This window comes from Ambystoma mexicanum, chromosome 9, assembly GCF_040938575.1.
Source record: "Ambystoma mexicanum isolate Mex_15411 chromosome 9, UKY_AmexF1_1, whole genome shotgun sequence".
Classification (NCBI taxonomy): Eukaryota; Metazoa; Chordata; class Amphibia; order Caudata; family Ambystomatidae; genus Ambystoma; species Ambystoma mexicanum.
The window spans coordinates 1,288,958,237-1,288,976,031 of NC_090931.1; the positions used below are offsets into that span (position 1 = coordinate 1,288,958,237).

The window sequence follows — 17,795 nt, forward strand, 5'->3', positions numbered from 1 at the left end:
GTCGAAGACAATCTGCTGAAGGGGGCTCCATTTTGGCTGCCCTGGCCGGAGGTGACGATCGTGACGGACGCATCCCTCACAGGATGGGGAGCTCATGCCAACGAGTTGACAGTCAGCGGTCGTTGGTCTCCATCGGAGACCAGACTCTATATCAATCTGTTGGAGCTGAGGGCCGTCAGGCTAGCCCTGAAGGCTTTTCTGCCGACTGTGCGAGGGAAGAATGTCCTGATCCTGACGGACAACACGGTGGCCATGCACTGCCTCAACAAAAAAGGGGGGGGCAGGGTCACTTCCTCTGTGCAGGGAGGCGATGCAGCTCTGGTTCTGGGCAATCCAGCAGGAAGTTTCGATCTCGGCAGTTCATCTGGCCGGAGACGAAAACGAGACGGCAGACGCTCTGAGCAGACAGAGCGTGATCTCTCACGAGTGGGAGTTGGCTCAGGAGATTCTCCTGGAGACCTTCGCCCTTTGGGGGACCCCTCAAGTGGATCTCTTCGCCTTCAGTGTCAACCGGAAGTGTGAGGGGTTCTGCTCGCGGGAATTTCCTCTGAAAGGAGCCTTAGGAGACGTGTTTGTGGTGGAGTGGTCATTCCCACTGCTGTACGCGTTTCCTCCAGTCCTCGTCATTCCACAACTGCTGCGGAGGTTACGGAGGTTCGGTTCCCGGATGATCCTCATTGCTCCGGCGTGGGACCCGGACCTTCTTGACTTGTCCATCTGCCCTCCACATCGTCTTCTCTACCGAGACGATCTGCTCTCACGGGGGGGGAGGGGGTCAGGTTCTCCATCCAGAGGTCAGATCCCTCAACCTTCATGCTTGGTCACTGAAAGGTTGAGGTATAAGGATTGGGACCTCCCTGAAGACGTGATGGAGGTGTTGCTCTCGGCCAGACGGCCAGCAACAAAGTCCCTGTACCGTTGCCGTTGGCGTATGTTCTGCGACTGGTGCAGGGTTAAGAATGTGGATCCTTTTGCATGTGACATTCCCATGGTTGTCTTTTTTGCTTTCTTTGGCCCACAGGGGCCTTTAAGTGGGTACCATTAAAGGTTACCTGGTGGCGCTGTCCATATTTAAGCGCTCGCCTGAGGAGTGTTCTTATTTTAAAATCCCTTTAATTTCTCAGTTTCTGAAAGGGCTCAGTAATGTGTTCCCTCCGTCACCTTTCCAGGTGCCCTGTTTGGATTTGAACCTTGTTCTCAAGTTTCTGATGGGTGCTCCGTTTGAGCCTTTGCATTCATGCCCTTTGAGACTGTTAACTCTTAAAACTGTGTTTTTGGTTGCGGTCACTTCCGCTCTGAGTGAGTGAGTTACAGGCACTTTCAGTTAAGCCACCCTTCACTGTGTTTCATAAGGACAGGGTTGTCCTTAGTTCGTCCTTCCTTTCTTCCAAAGGTGGTGTCGGAATTTCATTTAGGCCAGAGGGTTTTTCTGCCGGCGTTTTATCCTCCTCCACATCCTGGTAAGGAAGAGGAGAGGCTCCATAAGCTTGATCCTAGGAGAGCGTTAAGCTTTTATATTTCACGCATGTCCCAGGTCGGAGTGGACGATCCACTCTTCTTTGGTTACGCTGGAAAGCGTTTGGGACAAGCTGTGACGAAACAGACTGTCTCGCTGGATTATTTTGGCTATCTCGGAGTGTTATCGCTGGGCGTGTAAGGATCCACTGGTCGACTTACGGGCCCATTCTACCAGGGGTATGGCTGCCTCTACTGCCCTACAGAGGGGTGTTCCTATTTGTAACATCTGTGATGCAGCCACTTGGGCTTCGGTACATATTTTTGTACGTCACTACTCCTTCGATTCCATCCGGGGGCAGGATCTGGCCTTCGGCAAGGCGGTCCTTTACTCCGCAATTTGATTGGGCATTCTAAATTTCTGTTTTCTAAATTCTTTTCCCACCTCCTTGCATTGGTACTGCTTTGGGAGTCTGTCATAGATATGGAATATGTCGGAGGACCCACTCCCCTCGAAGAACAAGTTACTCTCTTACCTGGTAACGTTCTTTCGATGGGATGGTCCGACAACGTATTCCATATCGCTCCCTCCCTACCTTCCCCGCTAAAGAATTTCTTATGCAATTGCAGCTTACGTTTCTGCAAGGCTTTGTGTGGTCAGACTGGAAGAAGACTGGTGCCACACATTCTGGAAAAAACTACAACTGAGGCTATGGGCGTAGTGCGTCCTACTTCTAACGTCCAGTGACGTCGGCCGTCGGAGGAGGTCCTCGAGCGCGCCGTATCAACGTCATCGACGCAACGCAGGATGCAGACGCCGAAAGATTTTCCGAAGCAGCACAGCTGTGGTGATTATTGTCATAGATATGGAATACGTCGTCGGACCATCCCATCGAAAGAACGTTACCAGGTAAGAGAGTAACTTTTTCAACTCACTTTCCTATTCCCACTGCACCCTACTAACCCGCCCCCCAACCCCTCCGTGTTTTCACGCCCTCCTTTTCAGATCCGCCAGAGCGCTTGGGGACCACTCTGGTGGTGATGGTGCACGGTACAAATCACATTTTAACAAATCTATGAATATGAACAGCCCACTGGCGACTCAAAGATAACCCCTTTACCTGACCAGCATTACCCGTGTTGTCCCAGTTATGCCCTGTTCCTCTCTCCTGATCTCAATAAGGCTTTGTTGGTGCTTTGACCCCTGGACCACCAGTGAGAACAACCAGTCTCGACCCCTGCCTGAGGACCCATGCTTGTAGAGCCTTAGGAAGTGTCCCTGGACCAACCGGTGGACTGAACAGCACTCTCTCAGGCTCCAGCGCTGCAGCCGTCGTTCCAAGTCGAGCCTTGAAACTTTGCAGATCTTCAGCTTATGCAACAAGTTGCCTGCTCATGCTTTTTCAGCTGTCTCTCTCTCCAAGGTAAGCTGTGCTGGGTCAATTCCTGTGTTCACTGCTGTACGATGATCGCCTGTTGCTGCCTGACAATGGTGACCTTCGCTGGATCTTGTCGTCTTCATGACCCTGAGGTGTCCTGTGGTCATCTCCCCCACAGAAGTCTTCACTTGTCTTCATTTGGGTCTTCAACTGTAGCTGTCTGGAACCGATTCCTAAGTGTCTCAATCAGTCCAAAACTAAATTCCTTGAAACAAAGTAGCTATGATGTCTTGACGGCCCTTGCAAAAGGAACAAAGAAGGAAGAACAAACCTAGTACAAAGTGTGTAACCTCCAACCGTGGTATTCAGGGAACTCTGAGCCGGGGAGAGAAGTCTACATACCTGTTGCTTTCTCCCCCTTCTCCCATAGGATAACCAGACCGTAAAGTCCTGACCATGGGTTAAGGATCCTTCCCTAGGCCTATCATAGTGTGTTGAATTGAGTGGCGTACTCACCTGAGCTTTACTCTAACTTTTCTCTAACCTTGGAACTCTGCATTCATCATAATCACTGACACTGCTATTCCTATAATAACCTACCCGAAGAAGTGCATATATGCTTTGTAACGGATGACTTTTGGACATAAGGCCCCAAATCATTTTAGGATTTTACTTTATTTGGTGGATGGATGTTTTTGTTGATTCTAATGACTTCTGGCTATTTTCTCTGCATCCGACTACTCACCTGTATTACACTGTTAATTGATTCTTATGCAATTCTAATTCTCCTAAGGGCGAATGTGAATATATGCTTTACAAGATGTTTAGTGACGAAACTTGCATGTGATTTTTATATGCTTAGTGTGTAAACTAAAGGCCTAATAACAGTATTTGTATATACTTTCTAACTGGAATTACTGGTGTTTCTCTGTGTGGACTTGTAGCAATAGACCAGTCGTGCACGCTTGTTGAGACTAAGCATGGACTGCTCTGCTACCTCACCTTGATTGCGTTGGGTTAACCTTTCAGTGTCTTCACACTATTTTGGTAAACAGGGATCTTCCAAAATGTAGTGGTGTTATTGCAACCCCAAGTCTCAGCCCCATACACTGTCCCTGTGACCGTCTGGCTCTATATATCTCTAATGCTGGGGGTAATATTTTGTTCCCATAGGTGTTTGAAAAGAGGAAACAATTGCTGCACTCCTTTTACCTAGAATCCAGTTTACTTTATCAAGCTGTTGTTTCCAGTTAACATTTTGGCTAAGCCTAATGCCCAAATAATCATGGCTCTTCAATGATGGGCTCTCCCATTTACATTTGCAGATGCTGTCGAGAGCTAATCCTCTTCCCACAGTGCATGACCTTGGTTTTTTGACAGTTGATTTCCAGAATCACTCAAAATTATCCTTTAATTTGAATAACCCCAGCAGGGCATGGGAGATCAATTAACGCGTTCTGTAAACCATAGTATTCCTATCTTCTCTCCCCCAGGACTGATATATCTGCAATCATATCTGGTAATTAATTTAATCATTGCATCAAAAAAGAGCAATAGAAAAGGATGGGTGCTAATATGCACCCTTCTCTTATATCCCTTTCGACTGGAAAAGGATTTTTTAGTTCACTGCCTATGCCCCATCTGACCATGGAGGATTAAAGGCTGATAATGACCTTTCACAGTGTAGATGGCATCTTTTGTATTCTGAAAGGCTCTCCGTAGTTTGGTCAGGGGGATACTGACAAATGCTGCTTTTAGATACAGTATAGACCTGGTCTACTGTAGACATCCCTTTAGCAAAGCCTGCTTGTTAGAAGTGACTAGGGCAATTAATTTGAAATAAATTATACATTCCTCAGGTAGGAAAGAGCACTTTTCCAACCAATTTCCCCGTAGAGTTCAGCAAATATATAGGATGATAAATTTTTGGATGATAAAGGGATTATTTTTTTTTTTGTGCGCTTCCATTGTTCTAAAACTTTAACACAAAATGTTATCAGCAAATATAACAATACGATTTACTCAACATGCAATCAATATATCTCTATATCTCTATATACACAAATGGAATGGATTGTGTCCTCCAATGTATCTTTGACATGTAATGTCCACAGCTGTGCTGCTTCGGAAATGTTTTCGGCAGAGGGCGCCCTGCGTCGATGGCATTGGGTCGATGCCCCTCGAAGGCCTCCGTTGAGGGTGACGTCATCAGATGTTATAAGAACGACGTACGGCACCCGTAGCCTCAGTTCTGTTTTTTCCGCAGACGTGTTTGCTTTGTAAAACTGTGCGCGCCTTTTGGTTACTGTGAAGTTACAGAATAATGTCTTCGTCTTCAACCCTGATGACCCTGTGGTCTGGTTTCAAAAAGTATCGGGAATGCGGCTCCAAGATGTCCATCACAGATCCGAATCGAATGTGTCTGTGGTGCTTCAGCGAGGGCCACAATACAGATGACTGTTCGAAATGCCATTCGTTGACTGCCAAGGCATTGCGCAAACGAAAGGGGTAACTGAAGGTAGGAAGGGTGTCCAAGCCCACTTATTCCAAGTCTGCTGGTCTTTCGACCCTTCGACTCGAGAGGGGACTCTCCTCGTCGTAAGAAATCCAAGCGGTCCAGGTCCCGCAGTGGTTTGCGCCACTCGTCATTGTCGAGGCGTTCAGAAAGCGGCACCATCGGTCGTCTTCCTCGTCATCTTCAGCTGACGCCTCCCCGAAAAGGGTCACCTGCCGGACCCAATCATCAACCCCGGTGGAGTGGGATACTTTCCGGGTGCAGATGTTGAAAATCTTTCAGTCCCAGGGCACAGTTCCGAAGCCAGAAAGGAACCGCCTCGGCAGGATACTCGAGCGCCTTCGGGCCCGGGTGAACGGTGTGATAAACATAGGGAGCCTTTGAGGCCCCGCTCGGACAAGGCATCAAGAGATCACCAGAGACGTGCCAGGTTGAGGCCACGGTCTTCGTTTCCGGCAAAGCCTTCAAAATCCTCAAAGCCCTTGAAGGCATCGACTTCATCCGCGCCATGCCCGTCGGGTGCGCCTGTACGGTCTTCGATCCCGGTCAGGGCCTCGAAGACGTCAACGCCATTGCCGACGCAGTCGGAGCCGTTGACACCATCGGTGCCCTTTGGGCCGAGTAGAGGTTCCTGTGCCTGTGGACCTTCCGAGGAAGGCTACTTCTAAGTCTTTGAAGCCTGTGGCTGAGAAGAGGTTTACTCCACTCCCAAAGAAGGATTTCTTTAAGTCCCTCAATGACATTTATGAGAAGGAAGAAAGGTCCGAGGAGGATGATGTCCCTTTTGGGCTCCAGTATGGGACCCCTGATGTTCCAGACTGCTTCATTTCAGAGGCGAGTCGGATGGAGGATCTGTGTCAAACTTAACTTTGTACGATGCCAGTGGCCTGGACACTCCCCCCCCCCCCCCCCCCTCACCCCCCCTCCCCTGAGCTTGTTCGGCAAGCCGGACGCAGGGGAGCATGCTGACTCCTCTTATCAGAGGCTGATGTTGAGAGTAGTGGAGTATTTGGGCTGGTCCAGGCCTCCGGTGCATTTTGATCAAGATGATCTTACAGATATTCTAGATCAGGGTCCGTCAACTGACCCTGTGTTGCCATTTCATGTGGCGTTGCAAAAGAGGGTGGCTGCAGAGTTTATTCCGGCGGTGAACAAGTCTTTGAGGAAGAAATACTGGCCACCCACTCACCCCACTCCGGAGAGTTTGGTGGTTGCAGGCTGCCACGGCTACCTCGAAGCAGGAGGCGTACCCTTCAATCTCTCCTGATAGGGACACTATGCGCATGGATGGATGGGCACGCAAGGTGTTTTCTGCTGGGAGTATGGTGTTCAAATTCGGCCAACTCTATCTGTGCCTTAGCAAAGTTTTCGCACAGTCTGTGGAATTGCATTGCATTAGCCACTGGGCATCTTCCCGAAGGGGAAGAAAGGGATGGCTTTCTAGCTATTGTGAAGGATGGCAAGGATGCCATGTGTGAATCCCTTCAGTCTGGGTTGGATACTGCGGAGAGTGTCAGCAGGTCCGTGGCTATGAGCACCGCGATGTGCAGGTTTGCGTGGTTGAGGAAGTCGGGGGTTTGTACCAGATGTGCAGGCTCTTCTCAACATGCCCTTTGACGGGTCTCATCTGTTTGGCAGCAAGGCTGACGAGAGCCTTGAGAAGTTTTAGACCTCCAAAGCAGCAGCCAAATCTTTGGGCGCAGCTGTTCGACAACCTCAGCCTTTTCGTCCTATTGGACAACAATGGAGGGGCAGATCCTTTCGCTTCTACTCCTCATTTGGAAGGGTGAGATGGATAGCCAGTCAAATGGGCCACCGTAAGTTTCCTCGTGGTGGATGAGGTAGAGGTGCCAAAGCCGCTCAAGCAGCCGCCTCTTTGCCATCAGCCGCTGCCGCAGCCGCTTCAAAGCCGCTATGAGGCCTTGTCTCATTGTTCACCAGTAGGGGGCAGGCTGTCTCAGCATCTAGAAGAGTGGCTGGCCATTACTTTAGATGTGTGGGCTCTGGAAACCATAGCCTATGGCTACTGCCTACGTTTTCTACGACGCCCTCACGACAATCCACTGGTGAAGCACTCTTTGAAGATTCCAGATCTGCTCCTTGTGCAGGAGATATTGACCCTGCTAGAGAAAGGCACTATAGAACCAGTGCCTGTGGCAGCGAGGGCAAAGGTTGGTATGCCCCATATTTTTTGATTCCCAAGAAGTACGGAGCACTGAGACACATCTTGGACTTACGATGCTTGAACAAGTTCCTCAGGCAGGACAAGTTCATGATGGTTACTTTTTCTCAAATCCTGCAGGCCCTCCAGCTTCAGGATTGGTTGGTGTCATTGGACCTGCAGTATGCTTATTTTCATGTGCCGATCCATCTCGAGCACAGGAAATACCTGAGGTTCGCAATTGGCAGCTTGCACTATCAGTTCCGGGTCCTGCCATTCGGGTTGATCTCCGATCTCCTAAGCTCATGGTAGTGGTGCAGCGCAACTCAGGAGAGTGGGGATTCACGTCTACCCCTACCTGGACGATTGTTGATCAGGGCGTGTTCTCCCAAACAAGCCTTGGATCATCTCAGCATCACCTGCCACTCCCTTCACAAACTGGGCTTCTCTCTCATTTTCAAGAAGTCACATGACACCTTCCCAACAGCTCCAGTACATCGGGGCTGTGTTTAACATGTCCTTGGGGATGTGCTCGCCACCCAAGGTGAGGACGCAACACATTCTCCATCTGGTCACCAAATTTCAACAAGCCAGAGTCCTCCGGCTTTTGAATTCTGAAGGTTGCTCGGTCTCATGGCATCCTGCATTTTTCTGGTGCCAGAGGCCCGACTGAGGATGAGATCCCTTCAATGGGCTTTCTGGACACAATGCTCTAAATTCTCAGGCAAGATGTCAGATCTCCTTCGGATTCCGTTCCAGGTCTCGCAGGATCTTCTGTGGTGGGCCTGCGAAGGAAATTTCATGAAAGGAGAACCTTTTTGGCAGCCGTGGCCAGAGTTAACTGTAGTGACGGATGCTTCCCTCACAGAGTGGGGAGCTCACGCCAATGATCTGAACATCCGCTTTCGTTGGTCTCCATCGGAGTCCAAACTGCACAACAATCCTTTGGAGCTGAGAGTAGTCAGGCTGGCACTGAAGGCTTTTCTGCGTCTGTACGGGGGAGGATTGTCCCGATAATGACGGACAACACAGTGGCCATGCATTACCTCAACAAAAGAAGAGGTGTAGTGTTGCTTTCACTGTGCAGAGAGGCGATGTAGCGCTGGTTCTGGGCAATCCAAGAAGGAATCTCCCTAGCGGCGGTGCATCTAGCCGGAGAAGAGAACACGGCGGTGGACGCTCTGAGCGGGCAGAATGCAGTCTCTCACGAGTGGGAGATAGCTCAGGAAGTCCTTCAAGAGGTCTTTGCCCTTTGGGGAACCCCGCAGGTGGATCTGTTCGTGACCGGTGCCAACCGGAAGTGCGAGAGGTACTGCTCAAGGGAATTCCCTTCGAGAGGAGCTCTAGGAGATTTGTTTGTTGTTGATTGGTCATTCCCGCATCTGTACACGTTTCCTACGATCCCTATCATTCCTCATTCCGTTACGGAGGTTCGGGACCCACATGATCTTCATTGCTCCGGATTGGGCCAGGGGAGCGTGGTACCCAGTCCTTCTAGAAATGTCCATCTGTCCTCCAACGCGTTTCCCCCAAAGAGAGGATATTCTCTTGCAAGAGGATGGTCCGGTTCTCCATCCAGAGGTCAAGACTCTAAACCTTCACGCATGGTTACTGAAACATTGAGATATAAGGATTGGGACCTCCCGGATGACATAATGGAGGTGTTGCTTTCGGCCAGACATCCAGCAACAAAGTCACTGTACCGTTGCTGTAAGTTTTGTGACTGGTGCAGAGGACAGAATGTTGATCTTTTTCAGTGTTCAATTCCAGAGGTTCTCTCCTTTTTGCTGTCTTTGGCACACAGGGGTCTTCAGGTGGGAACCATTAAAGGTTACCTAGCAGCGCTGTCCATATTTAGGCGCTCATCCTAGGAATGTTCTTATTTTAAGATCCCACTGATCACTCAGTTTGTAAAAGAACTCGCAAATGTGTTCCCGCCGTCGCCTTTTCATGTACTGTTCTGGGACCTTACTTTGGTCTTAAGGTTTCTGATGGGTGCTCCGTTTGAACGTTTGCACTCTTGTCCCTTGAGATTGTTGACATTTAAGACTATTTTCTTTGTTGCAGTTACATCTGCTCGAAGATTGAGTGAGTTGCAGGCACTTTCTTCAAAGCTACCCTTTTACTTTGTTCCACAAGGACAGGGTTGTATTGACAGTACGTCCATCATTCCTACCTAATGTAGTGTCTGAATTTCATTTAAGTCAGAAGGTGGTGCTCCCCGCCTTCTATCCTCCTCCGCATCCTAGTAAGGATGATGAAAGACTCCATAGGTTGGATCCTAGGAGAGCTTTAAGCTTTTATCTTTCTAGAAAGTCCAAAGTCTGAGTGGACGATCAGCTCTTTTTAGGGTATACTGGACACCGATTAGGCCAGGCTTTTTCTAAGCAGACCTTGTCTAGGTGTATCATCCTCACTATTTCTGAATGCTACAGATTGGCTGGCAAGGACCCTCCTGAGGGCTTTCAGGCTCATTCCACCAGGGCCAGCCCTGCAGAGGGGTGTACCTGTAAAGAACATCAGTGATCCTGCAACGTGGTCTTCCATACACACGTTTGTTAAGCATTATTCCCTGGATATGTCCCATGCTCAGGATGGTGCCTTTGGTAAGGTGGTGCTACTCTGCCATTTAAATTGGGTACATCTAAATTCCTCTCCCTCCTCCACTCATGGATATTGCTTTGGGAGTCTGTCAATGATGAGGAATAGATTGGAGGACACAATCCATTCGAAAAACAAGTTACTTACCAACTGGTAACGTACTTTCGACTGGATTTTCCTCCAACGTATTCCTCTTTGCTCTCCCAGCCTACCCCTCTCGAATTTCCCATGCTATTACAGCTTTCGTTCCAATAAGGCTAAGTGCAGTCGATGCTGTATAAAGGGCATGTGTGCCACATGTCCTGAGGGGAGGGGTAAACATGAACTGAGGCTACGGGCGCTGTGCGTGCTACTTAAAACATCCGATGACGTCACCCTCAACAGATGCCTTATAGGGACATCGACCTGACGCCATCGACGCGGGGCGCCCTCTTCCGAAAACATTTCTGAAGCAGCACAGCTGTGGACATTACATGTCAAAGATGAGGAATACATTGGAGGAACATCCAGTCGAAAGAACATTACCAGTTGGTAAGTAACTTGTTCTTCTTTTCAATCGTTATTTCATCAATACTCTTAACAAAAATCTATAACTCCTAAAATTATCCACAATGTATAAAAAGATGGCGTACAACTTTCCCTCCCAAAATCATTTCCTATACACGCTATTCTCTTACACATTTTCCCTCAATTCATAATTATTATTTAAACTTGCACCAGTGCAATGGGGAGGGCGGTAGAGTTGTCACTCATCAACCTATCCCAGAACCACTCACTGTCCAGACTCCATCTGCCAGTACAAATTTGCCAAATCTTAGTTTCGGTATAATCTATTACGCAATGTTTCAATGTCTCTACTGCATCAGAACTTTTACATAAGCGGCACATTCTCTCATTTTGATTTAAACCTATAATGGGATCCAACCTTTGTAAGGTACCCAAGATTTTAAAATGAAAGCGCCTGTATATCGATCTATACTTCTATAGACATAGCCCAACGTGGTATTATGTCATCGGTGGTGTCTGGCAAGTTCTGTGAAAAGTTTGTACTTTGCAATCTTATACTGATCTCTACACCACTCTGCTAATTTCGTTTTTTATAAACTTTCACTTGGTTATTCATTAGCTTTCCTTTATCGGAATTAATTTTCGGCCAGGATGTTATCACATTCCTCCACAAATTGGATACGTTGGATTAAAGCCCCATTTAGATCTTCAAACGGGGACGCTCAAGGAGGATCCAATGCCTTATGGCATAGCCTCAACTTTGCCAGACTGACTGATGTTTCCCAGATTAAGACAAATTTGTGCCTGGTTACAACATATGGTATTGAATACGGAAGGCCAAAACTTTTTTTCCAGAATAGTTTTTTTTCTGTTTAGAAAACTCCAATCCAACCAAGATTTGTAAACCCCATATAATTGTTTGGACTACTTTCCCCACATAAAATCTTGTTACAGGCATTAGTGTGAATTTACCGAATTTAAATAGGATCTTCTGCATTTGCGTATAGAGTGGAGCTAGTTTTGATTTTTTTCTACAATAAACGGCATGTCTTGTGACTTGGTTTTGTAAGGGAAACCCTAAATGTACATTCTGTGTAGTCCTGATCCTGTGTCCTGCCATGTTCCAACTTTGCATGTTCATTTAAACATCAAGAGCTCACCATAACTGCTATTTTATTGACATTCAAAATCATGTTGTTCTGGTGCAGATAGATATTTAGTGTGTTCATTGATCTGTGCAAGCCTATAGATGTTTGTTAGAATCCTGTGCAGTTCCCTTTGGCAACACTAAAGAAGATTAAGACTACAGGTTTGAGCAATAAATCCCCTTTGGTATCAGTATGTACCACAAAGATTTAGTTAGTAGCTGTGGCTAAGCAGTCAGACTTATCTCAAGAGGGAGATGAGCAGTATTCAGGGTTTACACAATAAGACTACAATACTAGGGTACAAGGAAACCCTCACCAACGTTTTGTATTAAAAAGAATATAGGTATGTATTACACACTTCTAGTTCAACACATTAATCAGTTATTAAAGCAAGTTAAAATCAGTCAAGAGTATACACAACTCCCTAGTTAAATTGTAGACCAGTTTGAACAAGAGTGAAAACTGAGCAAAACGGCACAGTGAAAACCAAACACAAATGGCACTCTAGCAATTTCTCACAAGGGAGGGAAAGCACACGTTATACAGTAATTTCTTCTTACACACCCTAGTAACACTTCCCATAAGTCTGTGAACAAGTTTAGGCAAGGCAGCACTTTAAGTTGTATAATGCTTAAATGAAAACCGAGCAAAATGGCACTTCACAAGTTTAAAAATGGGAAGAAAAAGGTGGTTATAAGAAGTAGGTGCACCAACACAGTTTTAGTTGAGAAGCAATCTAGAGAAGGCAGTTCTAACAAATTTAGCCACCGTCAATAGGCCTGTGCCAGAGTCAGTGGTACAGGACAAAGGGCCCAGGAGCAAAATGTTCTTGTAGCTACAGTCAAGTCTTTGGTTAATGATTCGAAAAGGTGGATGCAGAAGGTGAAAGACAATGTTAAAGGATAGGGGCGGCCAACCCAACAGGTAGGTAAAGGATTTAAAACAACTTTAGCACTATCACGCGAAAAGGGCGGCCTGGCGGATCAATGTACCTTGAAATGTAGAAGAGGCTCCTGCGGTGGTGGTTGTTCCTGGCAGTTCCTGCAGTTCGGGTGATCCAGCAGAGGAAGATAGACTCTCGTCGTGGAGAAAGGTTCGAGTTACTGCACTGCCCAGGGATGAAACCAGCCGCGGTGCTGCCCAATGAATAAAAGGTACACACCTTTAAATCGCGGTCCGGGTGGACGGGTGCCTGGCTATCCGGTCTCCGAGAACAGGGTACTGATGATTCGACCAAGGCAGGTCCAGGAAGGCGATTGGCAAACTGGTTGGCCCCACCAGCTCAAGGGAAGAAGGCTTTTGCAGATGAAGATCTTCTCTCGTCGTGTGGAGAAAAGTGGTGAGACGCTGCAGCAGGGCTTCACCGGTGGTTCAGTCGTTGCAGATGTCTTTAGCTTCTCTCCTCTTCGGCTTTTTAGTTCCAGTGGCTATGTCTTGCTCTTCCAGTCCTCAGGACCCTGCTTTTATGCAAAAAGATCCCCATTCATACAGCCTAGCTGTCACTCACACAGTGGAGTGGTCATTCTGGCAGAAGACCCTCCAGCTTATCAGGGCAGAGTGCGACATGGGTTGCTGAGGCAACCCTATACAGGGGTCCTACTCCCCCTCCCACACAATGGATCAACCCCGGACTCAGTGGTGCCGAAAGGAGGGCTTCTTCGTAGAAGCCCGCCAAAAGGACGAACAAAGGATCCCAGACCTGGGTTAGGAGTTTGGAGAAATAAATAAATAAATAAAACCTACCGGAGGAGTTAAGTTAATATAAAAATAAACCGACGGTATGTTAGAGGCTGTCAGTAAATGTGATGGCCTCGAACAATGGGAAAATCCCATAGGGAAATATTTGCGGTCGAATATTTTTGGTAGTAACCACTGCCACCAGCCAGAAACGTTTGAGAGGGGGACTGTACGGTACCCTCTCGAAAATGAACATGAGGGAAAAACTATTAACCCTTGCCAGTACCTCCATAGTAAGATGGGTTGTACTGGTTTTGTTAATAAAGATTGACTAGTAAAGTCAATGGGGACTTTACATGCCCTGGGAGACAGTAGTCAGTCCCAGGGTATAGCGTCTGTTTGGGGGTCTCTACGACACCCCTGTGTCACTGCATGGAGGGTGCTGTGTAACACATGTGGATAAAGATGATTCCTATGGGGGTGAGATAAACCCCATAGACATTAAACACAAAAAATAGCCTAGAACACACACAGCAAATATGCCTAAGAGTGGGAAAAAGAGCCGCACTCTTAGCAGCAGAAAAAAACAAACCCTTCAAATCCAGCAAAGCTGCTGGGGGACTATAGGTAAGGGAAATTAGCCATAAAATGAGAATTCTCCCTAACCATGTTCTATCAAACACAATATTGTCTGCATACAGCAGGATCCGAAATTGAGATTCGATGAGCAGGAGCTCAAACCAGCACCTGGGTGTCAGGCAGGAGCTACCACATGGGAATCGGAAGCTACCATAGCTGCTGCTTTAACCTTTTGTCTATTTTGTATGAACCATTGTGTATACATGTATATTAGATGTGCATGTGTTCTAATTCCTCTTTATTACCATTCCCAAATACTCAAAGTTAATATCACATGTGCATGTTTGGAAGGCACCAGTTGGCCTTAGGAGACAAAAGTAGCTCCTGGTAGCTGTTGGTTTCAAGCTAACCAGGCTCCACTATGCTAGAAGCAGGAGCTAAATAGCCCCCTCAATTTTGAACCCTATACAGTAGTGGAACCCTATCATTGGTGGAAAAGTACAACAGGATGATTGTTTCATCTAGATCCGATAAATATAGATTGACGAGGTGTGGTGCAAGGACACATACCTATCTTAAGTCCCGTAAATAAGTGTAACAGAGCCCACAGATCGCCTTTTTTGTCTAATCTAATCTGGAGCGAAGTTCCAGAGTGTAACTCCACTAATAGTTTTAGTAAGCCCCCTTGAATGCCCCATGAATGCAGGTCATAACTTGCTCCTCTCAACCGTGTCAAAGGTGCTAGTCAAGGCCACACTTGCCAGATATAAAGGTGCAGACTTTTTCCCACCGGTCTGACTTATTAATAGTTGAATGATCGGGCTGTTTAGCGTAGTTCCACAATTTTTCTGAAAGCCAGTTTGATATTTCATGGGTCGGTTAATAGTCACCCCAGTCGGCTAACTCTCTCAATAATAGACCCGCATATATATTAGATGTTGAATCAAGGATAGGCATTGTTCGATAAATGCGTGGGTCTTTTATGACCCCCTTCTAAATATTGGCACCATGTAACATGCTCTCCAAGAATCCGGCATTGTGCCTGTGACAGATATTGAGAGGAACAAATCATACAGTAACTGTTACCAAGTAGTTGTATCATGTTTAAAGGATTTTTAAGTCTCAATGTTTAATACATTGGGACAATTTCGACCTTTTTCCATGATTTTGGGACTTTCCCTATTTTTACAATTTCTTTTTTAACAGTATCAGGTATGGTTCCCAGATAATTGACTCTGAAGAAATCAACTGCGATTTAATCGGGCCCGGGTGCTTTACTTGAGTGTTATTTAGATCCTGCTGCATTTCTTTGATTGTGAATTTCAGCGGGACATAACCCTCTTGAATTTATTAGGGGGCCCTTAAGTTCTTCTATATTTGCAATAACTAAGTCTGTCCTCTTTATACAGATTTGAAAACTAAGTATACCAAGATTTCTCAGTAATGGCTATTTTAAAACCTGATCCCTCCTGGTTATCTACTTTGTATACTATATTCCAAAATGTTCTCTTATCCTGGGACTTCTGAGCTCACCTCTGGGTATTGGCAAATGCCCCTAACAGAGTGTACAATGGAGAAAACTTTGTTCTCCACGTATCGGAGTATCTTTACCAGTTCAGAGTAATGACCTTTGGGTTAAATAATGCACCTGCAACCAGTGCTCCAGATACGATTTTGAGGTGGGAGTATTTTACTCCCTATTTTTAAACTTTGAGAGTAAATGTGATTTTAAGAGTAAACATGACTTTTCTCCTTTGCAAGGGAGTAAAATGTATGACATTTAGCCGACGTGTGCAAAAACTGTATGGAAATCATTACTGTGCGGCAGCTTTCTGCATTGTCCGAATACACCTTTCATTATTTCTCTAAGGTCTGGCCATTTCATCTCTCCTGTATATAATTAAATGTTGAAAACACAAAAACTTAGCCAATTACATAGTAAAGCAAGCATGAATTGCATTGTGTGTTTTGAGGTTCGATAGCAGAATTGTCTTTTGATGTTTAATGAAAGTCCCCATTTACTGGAGCTATTACTACCTAATGGTATGCTGATGTTATGATACAACAGTGCAGAGAGGCAAGGACTCCATGCTAAATTCTATATCTAATCTCACTGTCAAATTGTCATTTATATAACACTTTTGGCAAAGCGCTGTACATAGAACATACTTATTACAATTATCACCAAACCAAAGTCGGTACTCCTTAATCGACCTTGAAAGGATGAAAGGCAGAGATGGCCTTGCCGGGATTCAAACCTGCAACCTACAGATCACACGCATCATAGCAACGACTGCTGAACCAGCCGAGCTATCTTATTGGTCCACATCCTCTAGAGGTCGGTTAACTGAGTATCGACTGAGGTACGGTGCCTAGATGTTGACGAACCATGTATGAAGCGCTACATAAAGTAAAATACCTATCTGGATTATCACAGGGACAGTTTTTGAGGAGTTTCTATTTCAATTACAAATGTAACTTTCATGTGTTTGTTTTCGAACAGCGCTTGCACTTCCTGGAGAGCCAGGTTTTGGATGTTTTAATTATAGCCTTGAAGATTTGAGAGGCTATAACACCTGTGATTGGTTTAATGACAAGCACTCCCCCTTGAGCAAAGACTCTGCTGCCGTTGACCATTTATAGTAATGTACTCCATTGACTGCAAGGTTGAATGGATGTAAACTAGATTGTGGATAGTCATCATTTTATGCACTGTTTTTATAATTAGAGTGTACATTAAATTATAAGTGTAAAAATGATTAGCATGATTATGCACACAGCACAGGAACTCTGAAAAATACAATTGTGCAATACTGGTTTGCTTTCACTGGGGAGAAAAGCATAATTTGTTACAAAATATGAATTCACAATTGCAGCTTAGTTTTCCATTTTATTAATTTTACAATCTTAAAATACTAGGAAAATAAATATGCACAGTGCTTCTGTTTGCTACATGAGTAGCAACACAGCAGAAGCTGAATGGAAATAAACCATTCCCTTTATCACAGTGTGCAGTTTCTTTTTTTGAAAGGCTTTAGAGAAATGCATAATGTTTCGGAGGTTTTTATTCACGGCCTTCAATTACATCCACGTAGATACAAATCTAAAGAAGCTTCTGGTTTCTGTCAAGTATCCTGACCTTTGCACTGCCGTCTGCTCTAAACCTGTGTGTAAATGTACACAGGAAAATAATAAAGCTGTCACATTTATAAGATTTTCATGCATAAAAAGGCCTCGTACACACCTTATCTGGAGGCCTGCCTGCAACCTTTCAAAAATGTGTAAATTATGGTCTGAATTGGCTTAATGACTTATGCATGGCATACCTTGATGACGTTGCAGTCTGCAGCTCAACATGGATAGTATTGCAGGCCCACCAGACCATAAAAGAAGCCAAATGTCCAATTGGACAGGGTTAATATGAGGTAGGTTGTATTTCAGCACTTCAATTTAGATATTCTGTGTTTGAATGTTTACGGTCTTTCATACCTATACCTGACGGTTTCCTGTTTCACAGTAGTTGAACATAGGATAAATGAAGTTAAATCCATGTTGATTGCATAATCTGAGGCTAGGAAAAATGAAGATAAACATGAACCAGACATATTTGTATGAACATAGCATTTTTTATTTGTTTTCTATTGTCTGCGAAAAGCCGTCTCTGAAGTATCGCAGTATGTAATGGGCCTGCATTGTTTATGCTTCTGAATGGATCTATTGGCAAGGGACTTTTTTTTTTCACTAGTACATTCTAAATATTTGCATTACTTTAT

The 17,795-nt window shown here is 45.7% G+C and overlaps 1 protein-coding gene across 2 annotated transcripts in view; it reads left to right on the forward strand.

Moving 5' to 3' along the window:
* Positions 1-17,795, forward strand: part of LMLN (leishmanolysin like peptidase) — a 951,783-nt gene that overhangs the window by 129,939 nt on the left and 804,049 nt on the right. The gene's annotated exons all lie outside the window — the stretch shown is intronic.